We start from the raw sequence: 19,752 nt of genomic DNA, 5'->3' as shown, positions 1-19,752 counted from the left end.
ACACGTCCTATTACTACCGGATACACATGGTATTACTATTGGATACACAAATCAATTTGTGTATCTAGTAGTAATACCATGTGTACCCGGGTTGGTATTTTGTGTATCCACGAGCTAAGGTTCAGAAATGCATAAAACTACTCTGAAATTCTCTTGAAAGTTGAAAGTAGCCAACATGATACATGATATATCTGCACCATCCTAACCTCCCAATATACGATAGGAAAATGCGGAGAATAAATTAAGTATAGAAATGACAGTGTCTGCACCAAGATCTTCTTATCATACTTTCATATTACAAAACTCGGGCACCTTCCATGCACTATTGAAGAATCAAAATCTTTCAGCCATCCGGGCACTATCTGCTCTAAGTTTGGAGTAAACTTTTCCAGCAGGCGATCCCATTATAAGACTACAAAGTGAAATCCGTGCTACCTTGATGCTTGTAACAGATCCAAAAATATGAATTTTTGAGTCGGCAATCACAATTCGAGTCTTGGTTGCATTTTCGATTGCAAACTTTGCCCCCCCCCCCCCCCCCCTTTACCAGACAGCCTCCCAATGGCATGGGATAAATGCTCACCCTTGAGTGTTTTGACATCTTTGATCTCAAAAGATTCTACATATAATTCATCTGTCCTCATAAGGAGAACGGCGTCTACAATGTCTAATCCGAGCATAAAAGCATGCATAAAATCATCATATTTCTGTAGATTGCCAACATCCGGTTTGTCTATTCTTGTCTTCAATTAGACTTTACGAGTGATACGTGCATTTTCTATACACTTTATCTGTGGTTTTGGCACGTATTTCTATGCATAATTGTTAGCTTAAGGCTACTATTTCTCCCGAAACGGTTTACTTTGCATTTTCTATGATTTGTTGTAGGAATGCGTGGAAGTAAGCTAAATCAAGCGATCTGTCCTCCTAAGCAACTTCAAGGAAGCCCATAGGAAGAAGGTTCAGATTCACTCACCTTGGGATGCGTGCAAAGGAGTGAAGAGTTGATTGGAAGGAACTAGAGAGCCACTGCACAGCATTTTCGGTCGATCGACTAGACTGTGAGGTCGATCGACCACTGGAGCTCATTGGATGTTCTTGTTCCGCATATTCGATCGATCGATCGTCTTGGCCGATCGATCGACCGATTTTCGAAATGATCGTTTTTTTCTTCGTGTTAGACTTTTAAAAGTCTAACTTGTAATTAACTTTCAAGATCTTTTTATCGAGAAACGCAGAAACTTTTAGGTTATGCTTTTCATTCTGGAAAAACTCAGTTTTAGATCTAGCATGGAGACGGAAACCTTCGATTGGAATGCTTTGTTCTTAAATTCAATTAGTAAGCTTTTTATGCAATTTCTTCTCTTCCTTATTTCCTTGTTATTTTGATTCTTGTTTTCATCAATTAATTTCAGTAATTGAGTTCTTCTCTTTTGTTTTAGTTCGATTCCATTATGTCAAATTTGTTCTTTATTATTAATTTCGAAGTTAGAATAGTTATAATTATGCGTAGGTAATTTCTTTGATTGGGAACAAGGTGAGCCATGGTATTAAATTAGGATTGTTGTGTAGTATGAGTTCTTCCGTATTGGTTTAGTTATCTTTTGATAAATTTCTTTACTAGATTGACAGATTGGTAATTTGAATTATCGTTAGATTTGGAATTTCTCTTGAGCGAAAGCATTGATAAATTCTAGGGAATTAATAGACCGTGAGGTTATTTGAGCTTTGATCGAAAGGCTAGCTTATTTTCCCTGAGACCGTATTATAAGACTTTTGCTACCTTCTTCATCACGATATTTGCCATGGTGAACCGAAGTCCCCGATCCCCTTTTTATCTTGTTGAGAATTTTCATTTTAGCAATTAGCCAGTTAATCAACCAATTTCAAAACCCCCAATTAATTGTTACTTTTATAGACTGAAAAATAGCAAACAAAATCAACCTTGTCTCTCTGTGGTTCGACCCTTACTATCACTAGCTATAGTTTTAGTTTGGAATTATAAATTTAATTTTGGTACTAAACGACGGTATCAAATTTTGGCGCCGTTGCCGGGGAGACGGTGTAATTTTGTTTGCCTTATTTTAGTTTATTTTTCTTGTCTCAAGGAACTTTTATTCCTTGAGGTCGTTGCTTACCTTTGCTTCTAGTTTTGCTTTTGCACAGTTAGAAGACAGGTTTTTGAGAGGAAGACTTGAGTACTCTCACTTTGGAAATTATGGCTACAATATATGATAATTTTCAGCCAAAGGAGCACCACCTTCCAAAGGGGCGCCGCTACCTACCCCTACTACCGGTAATTTCGAGTTTCGTTCCTCTTATATTGATTTAGTGGAGCGAAATTAGTTCGCTGGGTCCGCGGATGAAGACCCCTTGAAGCATATGGAAACTTTCACGGACTATTGCTTTTTCCATACGTATACCTGGCTGGGGGTAACTCAAGATGAAGTAAAGGGGTTTATGTTCTTGTACTCCTTGAAGGATTCGGCGCGAGATTGGTACCGCTACCTCGATAGGGTAGCAAATGAGTCACGGGTTGGACATCTTTAGCATTAGCCTTCTACAAGAAGTACTTCCCACTTTCAAAGACCGATGCCTTGAAGGGTAAAATCACGAGTTTTCAAAGAAGGAGCCGACGAAGATTTTTGTGAAGCATGGGGACGTTTCAAAAGTTTGGTCCGAGTGTCCCTCATCATGGTTTCAAAGAATGGTATCTTTGCAACCTATTTTACAATGCTCTATATGATGATTACAAGGTCATCTTGGATGCAGCTGCTAATGGCAGGTTTCAAAATAATACCGGTCAAAGTAAAGGTTGGAACACTATTGAGGAGATGGCAGTCCATAGAGCTGAGTTTGGAAGTTCGCGTGGAAAGTCACGAAAGCAAAGTGAAGAAATGACTGCTGTTGTGACACTTATAACTTCCATTTCTACCCGTCTCGAGAAGCTCGAGATTTCTGAAGCTTCCAAGGAGAAAGTCGAAATTCCTGTTCAAAACTCGGATGAGATCGAGAAGCTGAGAGAGATGGTCCAACTCCTTTTGGTTCAAGTGGCGAATATGGAAGCAGCCGGTATTGAGTCCTCAAGGAATTTTGTGAAACAGTTGGAGAACATGGAGGCTAAGCAAGCTGCTAATTCTTCAAGCAAATGTGAAGGGCCGGTTGAGACGATCAATGCCATCAATCTCAGAAATGGCCTTTCTTATGAGAGTCCCGACAAGCCAAAGGAAGACTCGGGAAATGATGAGGAAGCTCGTTTAAATCAGCTTTCAATTTTGGCGGGCTATCTGAACGTTGAGCGTCGGACAGCCCGTATCTATAACATTGCCTACTTGACTGCCGCTCACTTTCAGACTGTAAGTGAGGGCACCTTGACCACCATTGCCTGTGGCGGATTGGTGACACGTATCGCCAACCGCCTTGTTCTACTTTTCCCTCGACAGGAGGACCCCATCGACCCTGACCTGCGTTTCATGGACCTCTCTTACGCGAGGGGTGTCTATTGGGTCGATAGACAGATGCGGTGGAAGATTGATTCTTTCATATGTGACCGCATCCCTGTCACTGGCTACCCTCTTGTCCTGCCCCTTACCACTGTTGAGGGAACAGCCCGGCCGCCCTTGCCTAGTTACAGGCTTCCTCTGGTGGCGGCCACTCCTACTGCTAGCACTTCGAGGAGGGCTCGTTCCTCCTCTTCATAGGCACCCCCTACCTCCACTACCACCCCTACTGCTGGTACATCCACTTTTCTACCACCTACTCCTTTGGTTGTCCCTCCGGTCATGGACCAGAGGGCAATGTCACGTGTTTTGGGTGATTTGTGCAGGAGTTTCAACCAGCAGAGGTTGGACACGGCCATAACCCTGTACCCGGTCTACGAGGAGCTAGCTCGGGGAGAGATGCTCCCACAGGGTGACTGAGCTCACCCTTCTTACTTTTTCCCCCCTGCGGGCGGTTACCCTCAGCCTGCCAGGAGACCCCCTCCCACTACTACTGCTGGTGCCTCCAGTTCCAGGAGGGCCACTCCCGCTGCTGCTGCTGAGGAGGAGGAGGAGGAGAGTGACTCGGGCTCCGACGAGGACGGAGACTCTGACTACGAGGGTGGAGATTAGATGTTGGTGACCTCCCCGTTTTTGGCTGGTTTGGGGAGGTCGTATTTTGTGAGTTATTTTCCTTTCTCTATTAGCTTCCTTTTATTTTCTTATGCTTTTATACTTCCCATTTTTCTGCTGGTGATTTGCTGCTGAGCACAATGAGGGCATTGTGCGTTTTGGTTTGGGGAGGGTATTTGCATATGCCTTTTTATCTTGCATCTGCATTTGTTTTTTATTGCATTTCAGTCACATGTTTAGTGCATTTGTGTTTGCATTTGTTGAAAAAAAAAATCAAAAAATTCATAAAAATCAAAAACATCACGTTTACTTTTGCATATAGTTGAGTCGGATTGGAGTTTTTAATGATGATTTTGCACTATTAGTCAAATATGCCATTCCATGCCCTTTTCACATCTGTTTAGCGAAAATTATAAGTGATTTCTCAAATTTTGTTATGGAATTCATTTCGGGTAATTAGACTTGACTCATTACTTTTGGCAAACTACTTATACTTTCTGAGATATAGAGCCTATAACTGGTGACACTTATGACCGGTTAATTTAGGATTGAGAGTAGTCACTCCCTTCATTTTATGTTTTGCACGTGTATGAGTTTTGATTGCTTATTGCCTATACGCATTGGTTTGTGGTCGGTATTGCATGTTTTGAGAACTATTGCATCCTCTCCTTTCTCATTTTACCCCATTAACTCCACTATAAGCCATAACTGCCAGTTGCCCTCAACTACATCCCATACTTAGCCTACCATTGTGCCAAGCTAGGAAGTAGTAGAGGAATTTGTCGATTTAAGCTGTTTTGGTTCGCTCTTGTAATGTTGGAGCGGGTATTTTTGAGAAGTGAAGGAATTATTTCAGCCTGAAAACAGGAAGAAAGGAAAATTCAGAAAAATGAAAAAAAAAAAAAGAGTTGTTTTACCTGGGCAGAATGCTCTGGAGTGTGTAGGGTGGTCGATCGACTGCCATCACTGGTCGATCGACCACCAGTTCAGAATTTGAAAAAAAAAAATGCAATAAAGGAAAAGAAGAAAGAAACAGACAGAAAAAAAAAAGAAAAAAAAAGAGTTTTGAGAATAATAAGGTTTTTGTTGAAATAAGGAGGCGTTTGTTTGGGATTTTGTGTTGCCTAGTCAATAAAGGCATAGTCTTTATGTTGAGTTGGAAGAACAGGATACGGGTTCTAAGGGTTCGTTAGGTACTAGCTTGGCTCTTACCTTCACTTTTCCATAATTGTTTTGCCCCTTCTTTCCCACTTAGCCTCACATATCCAAATCTTGCAATAGTTCGGCATGTGATAGTCCTTGACGGTGGTTATGCGTATGTACGGTAGCTAGAATCATTATTCATGCTATTCAAGCATACATGTTTTGTCGGTCGCAGTCTAGGTGAGAGACTGTACTTTTCTTCCCTCTCTTTCACATATAATCTTACCATTTGCTTTGCTGAGAGAAGAGTGGCCCGGGAGAGTCCGAATGTATGAGTCTTGCAAGGTCGAACGCCCGATTAAATACCATAATATGCATAAATTTGTTCACTTAATTTAAGCTTTGCAGTAGTTGACTATGTGCATTAAACGGTTTGGCATTGACTTGTAGTTAGCTCTGAGATGTACTCCTTTTCATTTAGTTTTTTATACGGGTCATAGTGCTTGCTTGGGGACAAGCAAGGTTTGGTTTGGGGAGATTTGATACGTGCATTTTCTATACACTTTATCTGTGGTTTTGGCACGTATTTCTATGCATAATTGTTAGCTTAAGGCTACTATTTCTCCCGAAACGGTTTATTTTGCATTTTCTATGATTTGTTGTAGGAATGCGTGGAAGTAAGCTAAATCAAGCCAGATTCATCCTCCGGAAGCAACTTCAAGGAAGCCCATAGGAAGGAGGTTCAGATTCACTCACCTTGGGATGCGTGCAAAGGAGTGAAGAGTTGATTGGAAGGAACTAGAGAGCCACTGCACAGCATTTTCGGTCGATCGACTAGATTGTGAGGTCGATCGACCACTGGAGCTCATTGGATGTTACTGTTCCGCATATTCAGTCGATCGACCGTGCTGACCGGTCGATCGACCAGTTTTCGAGTTGATACGTTTTTCTTCGTGTTAGACTTTTAAAAGCCCAGCTTGTAATTAACTTTCAAAAGATCTTTTTATCGAGAAACGCAGCAACTTTTAGGTTATGCTTTTCATTCTGGAAAAACTCAGTTTTAGATCTAGCTTGGAGACGGAAACCTTCGATTGGAATGCTTTGTTCTTAAATTCAATTAGTAAGCTTTTTATGCAATTTCTCCTCTTCCTTATTTCCTTGTTATTTTGATTCTTGTTTTCATCAATTAATTTCAGTAATTGAGCTCTTCTCTTTTGTTTTAGTTCGATTCCATTATGTCAAATTTGTTCTTTATTATTAATTTCGAAGTTATAATAGTTATAATTATGCGTAGGTAATTTCTTTGATTGGGAACAAGGTGAGCCATGGTATTAAATTAGGATTGTTGTGTAGTATGAGTTCTTCCGTATTAGTTTAGTTATCTTTTGATAAATTTCTTTACTAGATTGAAAGATTGGTAATTTGAATTATCGTTAGATTTGGAATTTCTCTTGAGAGAAAGCATTGATAAATTCTAGGGAATTAATAGACCGTGAGGTTATTTGAGCTTTGATCGAAAGGCTAGCTTATTTTACCTGAGACCGTATTATAAGACATTTGCAACCTTACTGTCCTGATATTTGCCATGGTGAACCGAAGTCCCCGATCCCCTTTTTATCTTGTTGAGAATTTTCATTTTAGCAATTAGCCAGTTAATCAACCAATTTCAAAACCCCCAATTAATTGTTACTTTTATAGACTGAAAAATAGCAAACAAAATCAACCTTGTCTCTCTGTGGTTCGACCCTTACTATCACTAGCTATAGTTTTAGTTTGGAATTATAAATTTAATTTTGGTACTAAACGACGGTATCAACGAGCTTTAAGGTTCATCCTGACATCAGTCTTCATTTGAAAATAGGAGTGTAGATATCTAACCATGCCTTCTTCAAGGGTGTGTATCGGTGTGGTGGCACAAAAATCTTTCTAAATTGAAATTGACCATTAGACATCTCATGAGCCTTCAGAGGAGCAAATTTTGGCTTCAATATCGCTATTAACTCTTAAGTTTGATGAACTCATTTTTGTGCTAAATGAACCAGTGTGTTTTCCCAAAAACCCTGCCACAACTAACAGCCTCAATTCCTTTCCCAATCAATCCCACAACCAGCAGCACCATTGACCTCGATCAGCTAACCAATCACGCAGTCCACTAAACCCTCGCTATTGATCTCAAGGACACCATCACCCTGATGCCCTCCATTCCCACATCAAGGTCTAATAATAAAGAGGTGGGGACATGTATAAACTCGATACATGAGGGCTACCACATGAAAATTGCACCACATCAAAGGTACCTTGGTTAATAGCTCTAACATGAATGACTTCTCATTGCAAAATGTCAGTATTCTAAGGATTGATATAAAAGAACGAAGAAGATCAAAAACATGTGCAAGCACAAGAATTACTATAACAAGGATGAGAATTACTACTAGATACACAAATCAATACAAAAGATACATATGGTATTATCACCGGATACACATGGTATTACTACTAGATACACAAATCGATTTGTGTATCCAGTAGTAATACCATGTGTATCCGGACTGGTATTTCGTGTATCCACGATCTAAATATCAACTACGACCACCAAACTGGCCACCACCACACCTACTGCCATCACCACCACCACCAGCCCTGAACTAACCCCACAACCAGCCCCGTCCCCGCCATCATTGCCTGGTACTGTTGATTGCCTTTCGAGAATTATTTGGTGGAAGACTACACCAAATTATAACCCAAAAACAATTAAAAAAATGAAATTTGTAATAACCAATTTTTATAAACCCTAATTTGTAATTAAAATTCATACCTAAAGATTAATTTTTTATTTATTATAATTTTATGTTTTCCCATAAAACTACTTCTCAAATATTTACAAAGGAATAGATTGAAAATACGAAACAAATCTTCAGAGATTAAAATAAGAACTGAAGCTAACCTTTCTTCTATAATTGACTGAAATCGGTTCTTGGGAAGGGTGGTAGAAGCGGCGGTGGAAATGATGGCCGACGGTGGAAGTATCGGCCGATGGTGGAAGTAGAGTGTTTGTGGTGGGTTTGTGGTAGGAGGGTGTTGAATCGTTTTAGTTGGGTAGAGAAATAGGAAAGCGCGTTTGAGAGTGACTTTAATGGGTTAGTTTGTATGGTTCGCACCGTAACTCAGTTCGTACTTGAACCCGCCTATATATATATACATATATATATATATATACATATACATATACATATATATATATACATATATATATATATGTATATATATATATATATAAATTGAATCATGTGAGGCACCCTCCTTAGGGTGAGGTAGCTGAACTCTTTTTAAACCATTGGATCTAATAATTGTAGGCTCACCAGATTATGACACATGTTCCTATATAATGTCATAATACACCTAACTCAATTCATTTACTTACTCATTTATTGACATTCTTCTCCCCCCCCCCCTCTCTCTCTCTCTCCCATCGCCATTAACGTTGAGCTTCACATCCGCCATTATCCTCTCAAAACACACGATCATTACTCTTCTCATTTACTTCATCCTTCTTCTTCTTCTCTCTCACTCTTCAACTCGTCTTCAGCTCGTCACTCGCCATTAACACTGAGCTTCCGACCGCCATTGTTATTGAGCTTCCCATCTGCCATTATCCTCTTCAAATCAGGTATATTTGATTGAATAAGTTCCATATCCTCGTCGTCATTATCACTAACATAATCAAGCACCGTCGGAACTTAAATTACTTATTATTTTTGTTATTGATCTTAAATTACTTATTATTTTTGTTTTAATGCAGTTTTTAATCGTTTACTCAAAGATAATCAAGCACCGTTTAACACCTAACATCAATTGAAAGGCAATTTTCCTACTTCTTCGTACGGTTTTCCCCTCTTTCTTACCTATTATCACTTAAATTCAGTTAAGTTTTGTGGCTTATTGTTATATTATCTTCAAATTTGGACTTAATGTTTGTCATTTGTTTGTTAAGATTCGTTTACCTGCTTTTGTGAAACCTAGAACTTATTTTGTGCATCTAGGAGGTAAATTTGTGAAACCAGTAGCTTATTGTTATATTATCTTCAAACTTAATCTTACTTCTGTTGTTGTTGCTTGAGTTCTCATTTAATAAGGTCTGTGATTATTCAAAGGTTTGCATAATTACGGAGTTTTGCATAAATTACACTAGCTACTTTGTCTTCTGTTGTTGTTGCTTGAGTGTTCATTGAATAAGGTCTGAGATTATAAAGATGCAGAGAAACAAATTAAGAAGAAAAGAGCAAAATAGATGATTTTAACCACTTATAATGACCAAGTTTCATAAAACAAGCCCTTAGATTTACTGAATAAGGTCTGAGATTCACAAAACAGGGTCTGTGAATTCACCAAATAAAGGAATGAACGAAACAGATGATTTTAACCACTTATAATAACCAAGTTTCACAAAACAAGGTCTGAGATTAACTAAACAAGGTCTGAGATTCACCAAACAAGGTCTGACAATCTAAACCTTTTTATTTTTCCGGTTTTTGTGCTTCCTAGATCTAATTTTGTGAGGAATTTGTGCTTCCTAGGTCTGAGAATCTCCTTCACCTTTGTTTATTTTCCCAGCTTGTTAGTCCAACTACCTAGGAGTTTGTGTTTTGTATTTTCACATTTCTTTTGTTTATCTAATATTTGTATTTCACTTGTTTCATAGACAAGTATGACACCTTGGTGCAATGGTTGTGTTGTTAATCTTCTTGACGAAGATCAAAAGTCATTTCGCGCACTTTATGTCACTGAAAAACAAACAGCTATGGATTTCTCTTTTTCGCCGTTAAAGGAAGTTATAGTGCCTGGCCGTCACTATCAAGCATGTCATTCTGTTTTCAATAATGAAGATCTTATGGAAAAAATCTTCTCAAAAATTAATCATAAGGAAGATAAAGCAAATATGGCGCTCGTTTGTCGAAATTGGGCTCAACTATTTCTGATACACAAAAGTGCACCTGGGGTCACCTTGGCATATTGGCTTTCTGTAGACATAAATGATATGAATGGTGTTCGGACTATTCGTAGGGGTCCTAACATAGTCTTTCAAACATGCAAATGTTTCATGACGGAGAATATGATTGCCATATTCATACTGCATTATATGCAAGCAAAAATTCCATCTCAGAGTACTCATCTCAATGCTCTTGATGATGCTGCACGCAGTGCAGTTAAAGAGTTATTGATTGTTTTAAAAGCTACGCTGAGTGAAGAACGAGATATAGCTATTGGCATTGCTGCTGACTTACTACTCACTCGTAGAGATATATCTTTTCTTGACTTACCTCTGATGATGATGTATATATAGCCTAGAGTTGTCCCTTGTTTGTAATGTACTATCTGTGTAACTAGGGCTTTGCACTTTAAGGTTTTAACTTTGCCCTTTTGTTATTTTGTATAATTTCGTAGTAGTGTCAACCTTCTGTATAATTACGTACGTCTTAGTTTAACATTTTGGATAACATAAATTATCATGTAATGTTGTACTTTTGTTTTAAATATTTGCATCGATCACTTTTCTATGTATTATGCAATGTTCTTTACTTCTGACTTTCTATTTAATTTTGTATTTGTTTTCTTACTAATTCTTCCATGCACTTATAATGACCAACTTATTTTGTGACCTTATTTTGTGAATTGTGGATCTTCTTTTGTGAATCTTGCAACTTATTATGTGAATCCTGGAAATTATTTTGTGAATCCTGGAACTTATTTTGTGAACTTATTTTGTGAAGGTCTGAATAAGGACTTAGATTCACTGAATAAGGTCTGAGATTCACATAACAAGGTCTGTGAATTCACCAAATAAAGTTATGAGCAAAATAGATGATTTTAACTACTAATAATGACCAAGTTTCACAAAACAAGCCCTTAGATTCACTGAACAAGGTCTGAGATTCACAAAACAAGGTCTGTGAATTCACCAATTAAAGGTATGAGCAAAATAGATGATTTTAACCACTTATAATGACCAAGTTTCACAAAACAAGCCCTTAGATTCACTAAACAATGTCTGAGATTCACAAAAACAAGGTCTGAGAATATAAACCTTACTGACCAAGTTTCTTTATTTTGTGAACTTATTTCCCTTTGCTTTGTGAAAAATAGGTTTTACCGAGTTGTAGGAATCAAGGCAAGCCAGGATGAAGCGACGTGCTGAGGACGTACTGAAGCTACTGCACCACTCTATTGAAGCACCTACTGAAGCTACCGAACCAGTCCCTAAGCCACCTACAAAAAAGACAAGAATTTACAAAGACAGACTGCCTGTGTTGAGGACTCGGATGTCTCCTTCTGGGCTTTACCACTTTCTCAACAATAAGGAGAATCCACCATCAGATAAGCAGATTGAAGCTATACAAGAAATGGGATTTGGTTCTCTATTGCATCTTAAAACAGATGTTGTTCCGGGTCAGTTGGCGTACTGGCTAGTTTCAAATTATGACCACTGTACAAGATCGTTGTATGATGGGAAACTCCTTGTTTTAGAGGAAGATATCCATCTGTGCATGGGATTGCCAATGGGTCCAAACATTGTCGAAGAAGCAAAAATTGGAGATAAGTGCCCTTCTTATGTGTCTCTTTTGGAGGAGTTCAGAAGTCAATACAAAGGTAGTTCCATTGAGCTCAAACACATTATGGAAAAGCTCTCTACACAAAGAGATGGTGGAGATGATTTCAAACGCACTTTCATCATTTATATCTTCAATGCTCTTTTAGGCGGTGTTATAGGGAATCGGGCAAGTTTGAGACTTCTTAAAAGTTAGGTAAATACTGACATGATCTCCAAATTCAACTGGTGCAATTTCATCAAACGCAAATTGGCTGACCAAGTTGAGTCTTGGCAAAAGGAGGAGTGGCAGACCAAAAAGCTGAAAGAAAATTGGTTTGGTGGACCTATTATGGTCTTGGTTTTCATTTATCTTGACCGATGTGTCTTCAAATCACGCCTTGTTACTCGTCAGTTTCCAACACTCTCAACTTGGACTAAAGAAGCTATATCCAAGAGAGTTAAGGAGGAAGTGAATGACAAAAAAGCGGACAAGAAAACTTTCGGCAGGGGTTCTATTGAGCCTCCAATGGTCATCAACCACCATATTCCACAGTCGTGTCCTCCTCCTCCAAAGATTGAGCTCGGCCAGTCTTCCAAGTCAACAATTCAAGATAAAGCATCTGAAGCTGAAGCTGAAAAATTACCTCTACCTGGGAATGAAGGCACTGGTGAGTTTGTCCATAAACTTGCGCTTTCCGCAAAGGCAATGGCTCAAGATTTTGCGGACTACAAATCACTTGCTAGTTAAGCTCCCTCCAAACTGCCTTCAACAACAACAGTGAAGAAACTAGTTGCAGCTATAGACGGCATAGCAGAAGGTTTTAAGTTATCTCAACAAGAGGATGATGCTGAAAATGTGAAGGATGTGAAGAATGAGGAAAAGGTGTCGGACATTGTGGATGAGAATATCGTTGAGAAAGTGGTTGACGATATTCATGAGAATGTGGAGAAAGGTGGGGAGAATGTGGAGAAAGCTGGGGAGAATGTGGATAATTTGTATGGGTGGACTGAGGCTGATTGGTTGGCGGCATTAGATGCGATGGGTGAAGCTTTGCAACCAATAGCGCCACATCATTCACCACCACCAAATGCAGAATACACATCCTTTAGGCTCCTAGCAACTGATGACCATTTGTTGTCTCAACCTGAGCCTGAGCCTGAGCCTGACACATATGCTGCTGTGTCATCCCTCCTTGTGGATGTCATCCCTCCTTTCACTGAGACCACTCCTTTGGTAGGGAACACATCCTCTCACGCTGCTCTGGATGATGTTCTTCCTGACAAGGACGTCACTAAGCCTACAATTATTGAGATAACAGCTACTCCTCCTACTCCTTCTATTACTGTGGTACGAAAGACAACTCTTGATGTTATTTCCCAACCAGATACTCCACTTGTTTCAACAATCGATAAACCATCTGTCAGTAAATGATCTGTCAGTAATGTCTATATTCGTCGATAGCCACGTCATTTGGCAAAGTCGATTGCCAGTGTTCCTTGCAAAACCCTAACTACTGCTGCAATCCCATTTCCCTTATCTCCATTACCAATTGAAGAGGATGTTCCGGGTTGTGGTAAGAGGAGGGTTGTAGTTCCAGCTGAAGTTTTCCGATCGCCCTATTTGAAAAGAAATCTTAATATTTTTAGGGATTTGAATCAAGCTGAGAAACAAGTATTAGATTTTATACTTGGCGAATCATATGATGAAACGGAGATTCTTTTCCAAAGTCAATGTCAGACTTTGACAAGGAGCCAGTTGAAGAGTGTGGTTGAAGGCGATCGAATATCATCTCATGTCATAGATGTGTATTGTGAGATCTTAAATAGTATTGAGATATTCAAATCCCAGACTTCCCCTTCTCGTTTATTTGTGCCGTATAGAAATAAAAGTGTTAGTCTTATTACTCTCTACTTTATCCAGTTCTCCAAGTCTATTTTACATGATGTTGACTTCTAATCGTTACTCATACTGATCTTATTTTTTGTTCCCAGTGTCTCTCCAATGTTGATGTTTCTGCAGCTCAACTAGTAAGTCTTTGATTTTGGTCTGCTTATATTTCAACTTATAGGGTAATATCCGTATAATGCCCTTTAATTATAGGATTATAACGCAAAATTTACATGTGAATATTGTCATAAAACGAAAAACATATAGAAACGATAAAGATGTAGAAATAACCTTCGGTCCTAGTGCAATAAGGCAATGAGAGATTAAAGCAAATCTCCTCCTAAACGATGCACCCAAGATGTCCGAGTAATGCCCTTGTGCTAGAGGTAATCCCCTAATTGCCTTGCAATATCGAGGGGATTGGTTTTTGTGAATTTGTGTTGGATGAGAGATCCGGAATTTAGGAGGCACAATTCCCAAAAACCCTAATTATTTTTACAAAATGAATTAGGTTAGAAGGGAGGAGAAACTCTCCTTCTTATGCCCTCTCATTCGGCCGTGGGTATCATAGGGAGGAGTGGGCTTGTCCACTTCCTCCTTATTAAACTCGTGGTCCGATAAAATCCGCTAAGATGTATACGACGCGGTTTCATTATAGACTGTTATCGGTTATCGGAAATTAAGGCATCAACTAATAATACGGGTTAGTTGAATTATTAATACATGTCCGACAAAACAGTATTGTATAATTATATTCAATATACATTTAATTAAATATAAATCGCTTATATTTAATTTTACGAATTAACTGGTTAATTCGCCTTAGTCCATGATATTTAATCCGTATTAAATGTTATATCTCAACATCACATTTAACTAATTATTAGTCAAATAATTCAGACTAACTGGTTAGTCAAAATTGGCATCTACATGACTGTATTTTCATACCGTCACATCACTCAAGACGTATCCTATAGGTGTGACTTTTAGGGACCAGTTGATCACCGCCATCTGTATGACAATAACGTCAAACTTATCTAGCAAGCCAACCGTTATTGATAAACGTGGATCAACTGATTATGATACAAAGTATACCCTTTGATCCTTTTAGAGATTTATAAGTCCTTGCACTAACTGTTAAGGACACCAACCCCAACAAGCTCCCACTTGTCCGTACAAGTGTATGTGCAATGACGTTATCCGCACTAACTGGAGGACACTACCTCCAACAAACTCCCACTTGTCCGAACAAGTGTATGTGCGATAACCGATTCTCATATTCATTTAAAATTTCTCCCACTCAATGTAAAACAATTTGCAGATCTGGATCCACAAAGGTCGTATTTTACAATCGATCTGGATCTAGAGTGGTTTCCCCGACTAGAGAGTAACTTAACTGATAAAACGAATCCGTATCCAAGCATGGCCATGCATTTCAGTTACAGCTCCTCGAGTGGCCCTGAGAAATATCGAGTACCTGATAAAGGCTGAATATTTCCTTCAACTCGAACTCCTTCCGATCTAAGCACAAAGCATGAAATGACCCGAAACAATCTACTTGGCCCCCTTTACGGATGACCGTGAGAAAGAAACCAAAGTCACCCAAAATCTGCCTTAGTCTCAAGAGAAAATCGATAGTCAAAAGAATCGACTCTTAGGATCACCATGGAGGTCCTATCCACGACCGGGCATCGAATGTTATAAAACATTTAGGACTCCACGTCGATGTCACAATTGTGTCCTACGAAATATCCGTATAAAACGCCTCTGTGATTGGTCACAACCTTTGTTGACTTATGGCTAGTTGAACCCACCATAAACCAACGTCACAAAATAATTGCCAGAGTTATCAGCTCATGTGGGCAATTAAGGACTAAAAAAATATAATGTTTTTGCGATTCACTTTGTGGTGTTCAAAATTTGTCGTACAAATCCACATGAAAAACAAAATATATATATATAAAATATCAAAACGATGATGTTGTATAGAGTACAAAAGCGAATGAATCTAATCCATAAAAGAGTACTACAACTTAGGAACACGTTTAATTCCCATGGAATTAACGTGCCCTTCATGCTTATCTTGTCGTAATGCTTTAGTGAGAGGATCTGCTATGTTGTCATCTCGTAGCAATCTTTTCTATCACTCTCGTCTTTTGCTCCACGTAATCCCGGATTAGATGAGCTTTCCGTTGTACATGTCTAGACTTGTTGCTAGACTTTGGCTCCTTAGCTTGGAAGATGGCACCACTATTGTCGCAATAGATGGTGATCGGGTCATTCGAACTAGGCACTACGATAGCCCATGTAAGAATTGACGCATCCATATCGCTTCCTTTGTAGCTTCAGACGCGACATAGTACTCGGACTCGGTCGTAGAATCTGCTATGTAACATTTGTTTCGAACTCTTCCACTGATCGCGCCATTAAGAGTAAAAACGAATCCCGACCGAGATTTCGAGTCATCACGATCCGTTTGGAAGCTAGCATCTGCAGAACCGGTTGCGCATGACTTTTGTTCGCCTCCATAAGTCAGTGCCCAATCTTTAGTCCTCCGTAGGTACTTAAGAATGTTCTTGACAGCCAACCAATGTGATTCACCTGGATCTTTGTTGGAATCGACTTGTCATACTCAATGCATATGCCACGTCGGGACGTGTGCATATCATGGCATACATGATAGATCCTATTGCCGAGGCATAAGGTATCCGTGCCATGCGCTCTTTCTCTTCCGGTGTCTCTGGTGCCCGAGACTTGCTCAAATGCACCCCTGGAGACATAGGAAGGAACCCCTTCTTGGAGTTAGTCATGCTTTGAATCTCTCTAGGACTTTGTCTATGTAAGACTCTGATCGAGAGATAGCATCCGTCGTGATCTATCTCGATAGATACGGATGCCTAGAATTCTTTGTGCCTCTCCCAGATCTTTCATCTGGAAATGGTTTTTCAACCATACTTTCACCGAAGTTAAGAGAGGTATGTCATTCCCAATCAGGAGTATGTCGTCAACATACAATATTAGGAAGACAATCTTGCTCCCACTCGACTTGATATATAAACATGGTTCCTCGACTGATCGAGTGAATCCATTTTCTTTTATCACTTGGTCGAAGCGATGATTCCAACTCCTTGATGCTTGCTTAAGTCCATAAATGGAACGCTTAAGCTTGCACACTTTCTTAGGATGTCTTTGGATCGATAAAACCTTCGGGTTGTACCATGTACAACTCTTCCTCCAAAAAGCCGTTTAAGAAGGCGGTTTTCACGTCCATTTGCCAAATTTCATAGTCATGAAAAGCGGCAATCGCTAAGATAATCCGGATGGAACGCAACATGACTACGGGTGCAAAAATCTCATCGTAGTGCAAGCCTGGCACTTGGGTGAAACCTTTAGCAACTAGTCGTGCTTTGTAGATATCTTGTTGACCTTCCACAGAATGCTTTATCTTGTAAAGCCATTTGCATTGAAGGGGACGAACCTTAGCAGGTAAGTCAACAAGATCCCACACGTTGTTCTCATACATAGAGTCCATCTCGGATTTCATGGCCTCAAGCCATAGTTTCGAGTCGAATCGGTCACGGCACCTTTATAGGTTGCGGGTTCACTACTCGTTAAGAGTAGAACGTCATCTATGTCATGTTCCTCGACCATACCAATGTATCTGTCCGGAGGAATAGAGACTCTTCCCGACCTCCTAGGTTCCTCAGGGATATTTACCGCAGCCGGGATTGAAGGAATAGGTTCCTCCAATGGTTGCTCGGCGTTTGGTTCTGGAATCTCCGACAGGTCGAAGGTTCTATCACTCTTTGCATTCTCGAGAAATTCCTTCTCTAAGAATGTCGCACTAGCCGCAACAAAAACACGTTGTTCGGCTGGCGAATAGAAGTAATGACCACGTGATCCTTTAGGATAACCTATAAAGTATGTCTTGACCGATCGCGGGCCGAGCTTATCTTCAGGTCTCCACTTGACATAAGCCTCGCAGCTCCAAACCCGTATAAAGGACAAGTTAGGGACCGTTCCCTTCCATAGTTCATATGGAGTTTTGTCAACAGCTTTAGACGGACTTCGGTTAAGTATTAGAGCGGCTGATAAAAGAGCATAACCCCATAATGAATCAGGTAAAACGGTGTGACTCATCATGGATCGAACCATATCAAGTAGTGTTCAATTTCACCGTTCGGACACACCATTCAGCTGAGGTGTTCCAGGTGGAGTTAACTGTAGGGCGATCCCACAGTCTTTAAGGTGTTGATCAAACTCGTGAGAAAGATACTCGCCACCACGATCTGAACGTAGTGTTTTTATCTTTCTACCAAGTAGGTTCTCAGACCCTATTTTGGTATTCTTTGAATTTCTCAAAGGATTCACTTTTGTGCTTCATTAAGTAGACATAACCATATCTACTTAAATCATCCGTGAAAGTGATGAAATACCTATAGCCTTCTCGTGCGGTGATTGACATAGGTCCACATACATCTGTGTGTATGAGCCCTAATAGGTCAGCAGCGCGCATTCCAACACCTTTGAAGGAAATACGAGTCATCTTACCGATGAGACATGATTCACACGTGCCAAATGATTGAAAATCAAAGGCCGAGATAGCTCCATTTTTAATGAGCTGTTTTACGCGTTTCTCATTAATGTGTCCCATGCGGCGATGCCATAGATATGTTTGATCTTTATCACCTACCTTTAACTTTTTATTCATTACGTGTAATATTTCTATCGTCGATCTAAAACATAAATTCCGTTCAAGGAGACTGCCTTGCCATAAATCATATTGTGTAAAGAGAAAATGCAAGCATTATTTTCTATTACAAATGAAAAACCAAGTTTGTCAAGTGCGTAAACCGAAATAATGTTTTTCGAAAGACTAGGAACATAATAGCAATCATATAATGATAACTCAAATCCGCTAGGAAGCTGGATCACATATGTCCCCTTTGAGATGGCAGCCACTCTTGCTCCATTCCCAACACGCAGGTCAACCTCACCCTTTACGAGAGGCTCGAGATTTCGGAGGCCCTGCACATGATTACACAGATGAGAACCACAACCAGTATCTAGTACCCAAGTTCCGTAACTTGCATGGTTAATCTCAATCATATGAATAAAAGTAGAAGGAGAAGACATACCAACAGGTTTAACGCGACCCGCTTTTATGTCCTCATGATAAACAGGACATGTCCGCCTCCAATGCCCAGTCTTGTGGCAGTGATGGCATTCCATGTTTTCGGTTTTGCTCTTTGTCGCGCCTGATGAGTTGCTCGACTCACCAGGCCCACTCTTACCAGGACCCGACTTCTTAAACTTCGGTTTACCTACTGCTAGGTTTGCCTGAGCTTTGCCCTTACCCTTTCCTTTATTTGACACAACGAGAACATCCTGTTTCATGCTCCCACTGAGCTTCATGTCCTTCTCGGTCTGTACGAGAAGGGAGTGCAGTTCATGGGGAGTTTTCTTCAAATCATTCATATAGTAATTCGCTCTAAATTGCGAATAACCATCGTGGAGTGAATGAAGAATACGGTCGATAACAATATTCTCGCTGATGTTACGATTAAAGGTCTCCGCTTCTCGACATTCTCAATCATGCTGAGAATGTGTGGGCTAACCGGTTGGCCCTTCTGGAGTCTCGCATCAAAGAAGCGAGTGGTATGCTCATAGGTCACGATTCTCGGTGCTTTCGAGAATTCCTTAGTGAGCGTGGTGAAAATCTTGTTCGCACCATGGGCTATGAAGCGTTTCTGCAAATTGGATTCCATTGCAAAAATGAGTACGTTTTTAATCGCACCCGCTTCCATACAGAAATCATTAAACTTGGTGATTTCAGCAGCTCTAGCCGTGGGACCTGGGTTTGCCGGGAGTGGCTCTAACAGATATTTGAGCTTCCCGTCAGCAGCGGCAGCATTCCGTAATGCCGCCTCCCAGTCCGCGAAGTTGGATCCATCATTCTTCGATCGAGTAGACCGATTCATCCGATTCATGAAGATCCGGCCGCCGGGACTCACGGTCCAATG

At 40.0% G+C, this 19,752-nt stretch overlaps 1 pseudogene; it reads right to left on the bottom strand.

Annotated features, from left to right (window-relative positions):
* Positions 1-333: 333 nt before the first annotated feature.
* On the bottom strand, positions 334-8,947 carry LOC141630080 (uncharacterized; annotated as a pseudogene).
* Positions 8,948-19,752: the final 10,805 nt, after the last annotated feature.

This window comes from Silene latifolia, chromosome Y, assembly GCF_048544455.1.
Source record: "Silene latifolia isolate original U9 population chromosome Y, ASM4854445v1, whole genome shotgun sequence".
NCBI lineage: Eukaryota > Viridiplantae > Streptophyta > Magnoliopsida > Caryophyllales > Caryophyllaceae > Silene > Silene latifolia.
Note: the sequence above shows the minus strand (reverse complement) of the source record. Positions and strands in the feature narration are given on the sequence as shown.